This window comes from Macaca nemestrina, chromosome 5, assembly GCF_043159975.1.
Source record: "Macaca nemestrina isolate mMacNem1 chromosome 5, mMacNem.hap1, whole genome shotgun sequence".
Classification (NCBI taxonomy): domain Eukaryota; kingdom Metazoa; phylum Chordata; class Mammalia; order Primates; family Cercopithecidae; genus Macaca; species Macaca nemestrina.
The window spans coordinates 155,655,099-155,665,168 of NC_092129.1; the positions used below are offsets into that span (position 1 = coordinate 155,655,099).

The following is a 10,070-nucleotide window of genomic DNA, read 5'->3' on the forward strand; positions in this document are numbered from 1 at the left end:
CTTGTGAGGGCCTGACTGAGGCTGTTTTACAGTTATTTTTTAATAAGTAGAAAGAGTATACTGTAAAATAACAATAAAAAGTATAGTATATTATAGTAAATACATAAACCAGTAACATACTCATTTATTATCATTTTCAAGTATTAGGTACCGTACATAATTGTATGTACTATATTTTTATACAACTGGCAGAGCAGTAGGTTTGTTTATACCAGCATCACCACAAACATGTGAATAATGCACTGGGCTACGTTACCACAGCTACAGTGTCATTAGGTGATCAGAATTTTTCAGCTCCATTATAATCAGTCTTACGGGACCACTGTCATCTATGTGGCTCATTGTTGACCAAAATGTCCTTATGTGGCATGTAACTGTGTTTCTACCTTTAAAGGTCAAGTACTTCATCTTTCCTTCAGTTATATCTGGTTGCTCATCAAGATTTTTAATGCATGTTTATGGTTCAAATAACTATTTCACTTGAGTAATAGTCCAAAGTGTGATGATCTAATATTCATATTCCTAGGCTACTTGACGTAATGCAATTTCTTCTTAAAATCAATCCATTTGATATAGGACTAGCAATTCTACTGTGCTTAACTATTAGTACTTTTACTTTCTCTTGCCTCATTACGGTGAAATCCGAACTCAAACATAGCCTTTTCAGGCTGGAAAAGGACTAAACTGGAGTATTGTGCTAAGTTGCTAGTGTCAAAGCTACTATTAGAGAAGTTTGAAAGGACTTTCCGGTAATCCAGTGTCACAAATGCTGTATTAAAATCACTGGTGAATGTAGATGGTACACACATGGTATACCAACATTCTTCACTAGACACTGAATGGCACTTCAATCTCATGGCAAAGTTATATTAGGGCAAAATGCCCAACATTTTAGCATAGATACCTGCCAATTGCCTGCTTTCCACTGACCGACAGTCTTATTCCTCTAGCTGATTTGGTGTTCCCAACTGGCATTTCTCTAGCTTCTCCTTGAGCCTACCCATTCTGTAGGGTCCCCTCTGTAGCCACCAGCTATGCCTCTCACTTCTGTGTCCTACCTCAAAATACCTTCTCCAGTGCACCCACTCCATCCCTTATTCCTAAATTACCTTCCCACCTTAATCTCAGATCACATTCATCTCCATCTTCTGTTCTCCAGATTCTCTTACCTTTTCCCACCTCAACTCATTCACTATACTCACTACAGTAACTCATTACCCTCAGGATCCAGCCAGCTTTGTGCTCCTAGCTCACAGTCTTTGCTTTTACCACTTCCTATGATGGCCCCTTCCTCTACCATCCCTGTGCTATCCTTTGGTTTCCATCCTTTCTAACTCCTATTCTTAGCTTAACTTTTCTTCCCAGGCTCAACCTCTCTTCTTCCCACACATCTGTGAGATACTCCCATTCTGAGTGGTCCTTGTTTATCCCCACCTCTGGTTGTTCTCAGAAACTATGGACTGGGATCGCTAAGCTGACACATACTTTTCCTTGAGCCTTTTATTTTCTTCTATCTTTGAATTCAAATTTTTGTTCAGCTTTTTAATTAGGCATACGAACCTGTCACACTTACTTCATCTCACCCCTTATTTACTAGTTTTCTTTTTTAAATAAGTTCATTTTAGTAAAGTTTTGGGGAAATCTTAGGACACACCTTAGTTATTTCTCCGAGGATGCTGCTTACTGCAATAGTTTCCGTGGGCTGCTATAACAAAACAGCACACGCTACGCGGCTCAAACAACAGAACTTTATAATCTCACAGTTCTAGAGGCAAGAAGTCCAAGATTGAGGTGTTATCAGGGTTTGTTCTTTCTGAGGGTTGTGAGGGAGAATGTTTCAGGCCTCTCCTCTAGTTTCTGGTGGTTTTCTGACAATCTTTGAAATTCCTTGTGATTGCATCACCAAATCTCTGCCTTTATGTTCACATGGCATTCTCTCTGCATGTGTGTGTATGTTCAAATTTCCATCCCCCCTCCCTTTTTTTTTTCTGAGACGAAGTCTCGCTCTTATCCCTAGGTTGGAGTGCAGTGGTGTGATCTTGGCTCACTGCAACCTTCGCCTCCCAGGTTCAAGTGATTCTCCTGCCTCAGCATCCTGAGTAGATGGGATTACAGGCCCCTGCCACCACGCCTGGCTAATTTTTGTATTTTTAGTAGAGGTGGGGTTTCACCATGTTGGCCAGGCTGGTCTCGAACTCCTGATCTCAGGTGATCTGCCCACCTCGGTCTCCCGAAATCCTGGGATTACAGGTGTGAACCACTGCACCCAGACAAATTTCCTCTTTTTATTGGGACATCAGTTATATGGAATCAGGGGTTCACTTTACTCCATATGACTTCAATTTAACTAATTACCTCTTTGATTACTTTATTTCCAAATAAGATCACATTCTGAGGTACTGAGGGTAGGATTTGAACATGAATTTTCAGGGGACAAAATTCAATTCTTGACAGCTACTAACTAGTATTATGGCAAATCACCCTATTCTCAACAAATAAAGCATAACTGAGGGTAATATGAAGTCACTGCAGTTGTGACAATCTCCGTACTCCAGTATTGATATTCATATCCCTCAGTCAGCTGTCTTGGATTCTGATGTTAGTTGAGCACTTTTGCATCAAATTGGCTGGAGATCTCATGTGAATTATTTGCCCTTTCAATTCACTCACATATTTTTTTTTTTCTTTATGAATACAAGTCTATTTGGAGGAGGATCCCATTGGGATAGTGATATGGTTTGGCTGTGTCCTCACCCAAATTTCATCTTGAATTGTAGCTCCCACAATTCCCACATGTTGTGGGAGGGACCCAGTGGGAGAAAATAGAATCATAAGGGCGGTTTCCCCCATACTGTTCTCGTGGTAATAAGTCTCATGAGGTCCAATAATTTTTTTTTTTTTTGAGATGGTGTCTTGCTCTGTCTCCCAGGTTGGAGTGCAGTGGTGTGATCTCGACTCACTGCATCCTCCATCTCTCGGGTTCAAGCAATTCTCCTGCCTCAACCTCTTGAGCAGCTGGGATTACAGGTGCCCACCACCATGCCTGGCTAATTTTTGTATTTTTAGTAAAGATGGGGTTTCACCCTGTTGGACAGGCTGGTCTCCAACTCCTGACCCTACGTGATCCACCTGCCTCAGCCTCCCAAAGTGCTGGGATTATAGGCATGAGCCACTGTGCCCAGTCATATTCTTTATTTTGTTTAATTATCTTGGATTAACTTGAATATATTCCAGGTGTGTTCAAGTACTAATTGTCACATTAGGGGAAAAAAATCTGTTAAGACTTTTTCCAGCAAAAGTCAAAAAGAAATTTTAAAAATTAGTTGAACTGGGCAATGTCAGAATTATACCTAAAACAAAGTTTTATGCTTTGAACTAGATTACTGGGCCCTGTTAGGCACTCAGCTATCACATTGTACTTCTTTTATTGTGATACTATTCCTTGTTTGATTTTTATCATCTGGCTATCTTCCTAGTTGTGTCTACAGAAGTTATTTCAATTCCTGACACACAGTAGGTATTCAATGTCGTTCTTGTTGGGAAAAACTTGAACAATATTTCCCTGGACACGATGCCATCCCAGTTGTATTTTAGTGACTGAAGTTAGTACAAACCTGATCATAAACAATTTGGCTGATTCAAATTCAGAAAGGCTATGATTCCTGGTCCTTATGATTTTGGGGGATGTTGCTTCCCAAACTCAGTAAATATTCAGTAACTCTTAACACAGTAACTGTTAGTATAGCCCTAATCATAACAGTTTGTTAATCTATATTAAATTAAAACATGACTCTCTTGGTTAACAGGAAAATAAGTTTATATTCACTACAAAAACATTCCGAATGGGATAGGAAATGGCAATGCTCCAACTTTTGGCTCAAGAGAGGAATTAAGAAAGACTTTAGGATTCAAGGGCGTTATCAGGCCCAGAGCCCCTTCCAGCCTTTGTCTGGTTAAACAAGGAATTTTGTAATCCTCCCTGTTGTCTTTTTAACATGGCGGGAGAGCTGGCTAATGTGCAGAGACGTTTGCTTTATTTGGTGAACTCACTCCCTCACTTTGGCACCAGCAAAGGCAGAAAACTAGGATACAAACGTTAACAGTTTCAGAATGGATCTTAATTTGGGGATTTTTCAATCAATTAATGTTTGTTTAGCTTCTACAAGGTGAGGATCCATAAGGAAGATATTAGGAAACAATCTAATGGAAGCTTGAAGAACCAAAATGAGGAAAGCAGAATTAGGAACGACCCTGTCCGGTGATGCCTTCCTTCTGGTTTCCATCTTGCCCCCTCTCAGGAGCCGCTGGAACGCAAGCCTCGAGCAGGCAAAGGCTCTTTGGATTTGAAATACAAAACCGTTAAGTGAGCTCAGACTAGGTCGCCTCCCAGCTGTCACCTGCTTTCTCTAGAGCAGTGATCTGGCAGCTGTTTGGAGAGTCTGAACGCGATAACAGTTTTTGTTTTTCAGCGCATCCCTGTGCTATCTTCTAATGGCCAGAAAAGCCATTAATGTGATGAAAATTCTGAATGATCTGTTTGGCTAGAAAAGCTTTTCACTCCACTTTTAGAATCCAATCACTTGATTCTAAATCACCACGATGCCATGGAATGTAAAAACTGCTCTCGCTACGTCTAGAGACAGACGCCTCTTCCTCCTCTGGGAACACGGTTCATCTCCACTCTCCGATTTCACGGCTTTATTTGCCCTCTGGGACGCGCTGACATTGTTCCAAGCACATATTCTAAGTGATTATGTGAGTGTGGATGTGTTTTGTTGGACTCGAAGGGAGTCTAATTTCTAGAAGTTCCTTTCAGGAGTCTGCCTTTACTACAAAGTTGATGTATTCGAAAACACAGTAACTCTCATTGGCAACACAACTTTTCACCTAATTAAGTACAATTCGGTCATAAAAGAAGCTATGGGGTCTGCGCAGCTGGCTCTGTGGCTTAGTTGGCTAAAGCGCCTGTCTCGTAAACAGGAGATCCTGGGTTCGAATCCCAGCGGGGCCTGAGAGTGGGTGTGTCTTTTTCTTTCCCCTTTTAATAAGGGCCATCTGTTTTTGTGAATTTATCACAATTTTTAGTCTATAATCCTTAATCACAATATCAGATCCACTGCATAGAGCTTTAGTCTCTCCAGTCTCTCTTCATTCCACCTGCATCCTCAAAGGCTGTTAGTTTCTGATGATCTCTCAGACAGTTATGTTGGAATTTCACCAAACTCAGGGGTTCAAGTTCAATCACGGATAAAAAATATCTAAAATAAAATGGTAAAACTTTTAATTCAAAACATTAAAAAATATATTCTTCTGGTTTCTCAAACTCCATGAAACCTTACTTAAATTCCACATGGATGAAAAATGGTTGCAATTTATGGAACATTTACTAAGTTGTACTTTATGTATTTTCTCACATACTTTTAATTCCTAGACTATTCACCGAAGTAAACAGTATTATGCCCATTTTACAGATAAAAAATGAAGTATCAGAAGGAAACAAACTTGCCCAAATCTTATAGCTGATAAATAATCAAGCTAATATTTCAATCCAATATTTCTCAGTTACTTAAGTCAAAGTTACTTAAGTCGAAGTCTTAAGTAACAAATAATATTATTTATAAAACCGAACAGTATCCAGTGTGATTTAGAATAATAATTCTTAAAATTGTATGGCACATGAACTCATTAGATTATCTAATAAAAACTTTTGTATATAAACACACACACACACACACACACACACACACAAACTTACGGACAAATTTTGCATATTCTTTTGAGATTTTCCCTGACCTCCTTAAGTTCTTTGGTGCCTATGTGCCACTGAAAAAAATCCATGACTTCCATAAATCAATAAACAGTAAATCACAAATGAATGTTCAGAAAAAATAAGCTATTTTAGGGTCAGAGGACATATTTTGTTTCTTGACATTGATTTTTATAGGACTATCACTCCCTTTCTTTGGTTGATTTAAACTGGGTTATTAGAAGCAGATGTCCCAATAGGGGTATTATGACTCTGAACCAGCATGCCGGTTTCAAAAAGTTATATTTCTGGATACGAGATCACTGAAGTGAATTCTGAAAAGAATTCTATGTGGTCCATAAACACCTCTTAAAGCTAACCTCAAGCAGTGGAAGATATGCCTTCATCTGTTTTACATGAAGTTACAGAACGCTAGTCATCTCCTCATTCATTCCCAAAATTATTAATTTTGTTTTGTTTTGTTTTGTTTTGAGACGGAGTCTGGCTGTGTCGTCCAGGCTGGAGTGCAGTGGCGCAATCTCGGCTCACTGCAAGCTCCGCCTCCCGGGTTCACGCCATTCTCCTGCCTCTGCCTCCCGAGTAGCTGGGACTACAGGCGCTGGCCACCACTCCCGGCTCATTTTTTGTATTTTTAGTACAGACGGGGTTTCACCGTGTTAGCCAGGATGGTCTCAATCTCCTAACCTCGTGATCCGCCTGCCTCGGTCTCCCAAAGTGCTGGGATTACAGGCGTGTGCCACGGCGCCCGGCCCAAAATTATTAATTCTATACCTACTCACATCAAGGTGTGGGAAGGTAAGCTGAACAGGCCTGGTCTCTATCCCAAAGGAGGTAAGAGCTTATTTGGGGATGGGTGAGTGAATAGAAGTTATTTATATAATGACAAACATAACATTATGGCTATGAGAAGTGCTACAGAAAAAGAATGACTGTGATTTAGAACATACGGGTAAGATTTGGTTTCATCAGGGAGATAAGAGGAGAGTCTTCAGTTGCAAAGAAAGAGGACAGTATAGGAAAGGCAGACAGAGCATAGGGAAACCCAGGCAGAGGAAGTTAGACAAAGTGCATTGGACTGGAAAAAAACTGGTATGAGTACAGTGGGAAGGCCATGGGCAAGCAGCCTGAGAGATGGGATGCAGGAGGATAGGACCAAACTGTGTCAGAATTTTAGAGGCCATGCCAAGGAGTTTTAATTTCATATTAAGAGCAACCAAAATCCATGTGTAATTGAACATAAACACATTTCAAAAATTATGAGTGAAGAAAAAAATATAAAGTTTAAGATGTATTCTCCTATTTATTGTGTTCTTTTTGGAAAATAAATTTAAAATTAACTAGAAAAGCAGATAACCAGTAACATAATCAGAAGTGGAGAAAGTATAAATGTAAGAAATAATTAAAAGGAATTGGCATCAAGTTTTAGGGGGAAAAACCCCCAAATTGAGAAAAAGCCTATATCTGCAACCTCAAGGGAGTTATTGCTCACAAACGACTCCTTTTCCAGATGTTTTAAGAGTAAAACCTCAGCAGACAAGTACATCAATGCCTTTGTTTAATTTTTGATTGATAAGAAATAATGCTAACCTCTTTCTCTTTACTTAATGGTGATGAATTCACTAATGTTTTAATGAGAATTTAGTTGTGCTTACTGGGGGTTCTCTGGAAAGTTTAGCTTTCTATTCTGTTTCTTATATAAAGTTCCTAGCTGCCAAAATAAGAGAGGTTGGAGTCAAGTCCTCTAAAGTCTTTTGATCCCCAAGATGAATTATCTAAGGAGCCTTAAAAGTCGCCTTTTGCAGTCGCCTCACACTCAGCAAAGAGCTGTGTTATTCTCTGTGCAAACTCAGCACACAACTTCTAAGTTTATGTACTGGACCAGAGATTGAAAAGTGAAGTGGCTCTCAACTCAATCCAAAGATGCTTTCCTCCCTCTAGTGAAAGCAATGCTCATTCAATGGATCAAGTCACACCAAAGAGAAATCTATTCACATATAAATGCAAAGAAAAGGCTGGCAATAAAGTGACTGACTGTGCACAGGAGTGAAAGGAGCATGGAGTTCTCGATGACAAAGTCTGTATGCATGTCCTGGATCCCTCACTACCAAATGTGGGCCTTTGGTTAGTAACTTGACTCTCCTAAGGTCTGTCTCATTCTTTTCTTTTTCTTTTAATTTTTACTTTTAAAATAATTTCATTGTTACAGAAAAGTTGCATCCTTCACTCAGTCTTCCCAAATATGGACCTTATCTCATATGTATATCTCATATGTGTATATATATACACACATATATACATACATATACATATATATACTTTTATCTCATATCTCATATGTATATATGTATACATATGTTTTTTTTTTTTTTTTTTTTGAGACGGAGTCTCGCTCTGTCGCCCAGGCTGGAGTGTAGTGGCACGATCTCAGCTCACTGCAAGCTCCGCCTCCTGGGTTCACACCATTCTCCTGCCTCAGCTTCCCAAGTAGCTGGGACTACAGGTGCGTGCCACCAAACCTGGCTAATTTTTTTTTTAATATTTTGTTTAGTAGAGACGGGATTTCACTGTGTTAGCCAGGATGGTCTCGATCTCCTGACCTTGTGATCCACCCTCCTCGCCTCCCAGGAGGCTGAGGCAGAAGAATTGCTTGAAACCCGGAGGCGGAGGTTGCAGTGAGCCAAGATAGCACCACTGCACTCCAGCCTGGGTGACAGAGTGAGACTCTGTCTCAAAAAATAATACTAATAAATAAAAATAAAAAAGAATAAGTTGTAGACATAATGATCCTTTACCCCTAAATACTTCAATGTATGTTTCCTAACAGGAAAACACCCTCTTACATAATCACAGTACAATGATCAAAATCAGAAATTAACATTGATACAATACTATTGTCTAATATATGGGCCTTATTCAGACTATGCTAATTGTCCCTATAATGTCCTTTTTAGCAAAAGAAAATCTTTGAGCATATGTTGAATTGTCATGTTCTTTCTCTTTTATAACATTGGTATTTTTAAAAGAGTACAGGCCAGTTATTTTGTAAAATTTTCCTCTATTTGGGTTAGTCTGCTATTTCCTCATGATTGGATTTCGGTTATGAATTTTGAGTAGGAATACCAGAGAACTGATATTATACCCTTTTCAGTGCATTTTATCAGGAGATATTTAATGGCGGTTGTCCCATTACCAGTGGTATTAATTTTGGTCACCTGGTTATGACAGTGTTTGCCAGGTTTCTCCATTGTCATTAATAAGTATCCTGACTTTGAGACTATGTAAATATCCTGTTATCATTCAACTTTTATCAACTTAATTTAGCACCCATGATGATCCTGGCCTGAATCAGTTAGAAGTATGATGGTTGCCAAATGACGATCTTCTGAATCCATCATTTATTCTACATTTACAAGTTATCTTTCTGCTATTGGAAGAAAAACGTTTCCTTCCCCTCCCAGCCTCCACCAACCCTCCAGCTTTTTTTTTTTTTTTTTTCCCACAGAGTCTTGATCTGTCACCCAGGCTGCAGTGCTAATATATAGATTTTTTTGTAGAGGGTGTCTTGCCATGTTGCCCAGGCTGGTCTCCAACTTCTGGACTCAAATGAACCTCCTACCTCTGCCTCTCAATGTGCTGGGATTGCAGGTGTGAGCCACTGTGCCTCGCCCCCCTTCTCTTTTGACATTTACTTGTTTGTTTATATGGACTCATGGGTTCCCACAATCCATTACTATTACTAATTTTGATATTTCTTAATCTGCAAAATAATTAAAAGTTCAGTGTAGGAAACAGGGAGCATTCTAAGTATTTCAAACAAAAGGATTTAAAAACAGGAAGTTGGACTACAAAATTATCTGACAAGGTTGAGAAACAGGCTTTAGATTAGACCTTCAACTATGATTTCAGAAAATATCTACAGAACTAATCTATAAGGGAAACTGGCAATAAACTTTTTGAGACTCAGAACATTGTAACCATAATCCAAGTAACACAACATTAGAGCTAGGAGATTGCTTCCTTTATAATAACTTCTCAAACTCATGAAGCTGGTGACTGAACATTGGAACATGGACTATGGCCACCGCCTCTGCACTGCTCTCTCTAATTCTAAAGGCTAGAGACCAGACCCGTTAACACTGTGCTGAGAAAGCGTATCTTCATGATCTTGCTTGCTAGCAAAAAATAGACAAAATCAGCATGATGATATTCTGCCTGCTAAATCTCAGAGAAGTATATCTAATCTCAGTCAAATCTCATTTGCGTCAAGATTCTTAGCTGCAAAGGAGTCCAGAAAATGTACTTT

General features: G+C 39.3%; 1 non-coding gene across 1 annotated transcript; it reads left to right on the plus strand.

Moving 5' to 3' along the window:
- Positions 1–4,937: 4,937 nt before the first annotated feature.
- Positions 4,938–5,011, plus strand: TRNAT-CGU (transfer RNA threonine (anticodon CGU)). The gene has a single exon. It is a non-coding gene; the product is annotated as a tRNA-Thr (tRNA).
- The last annotated feature ends 5,059 nt before the right edge of the window (positions 5,012–10,070 follow it).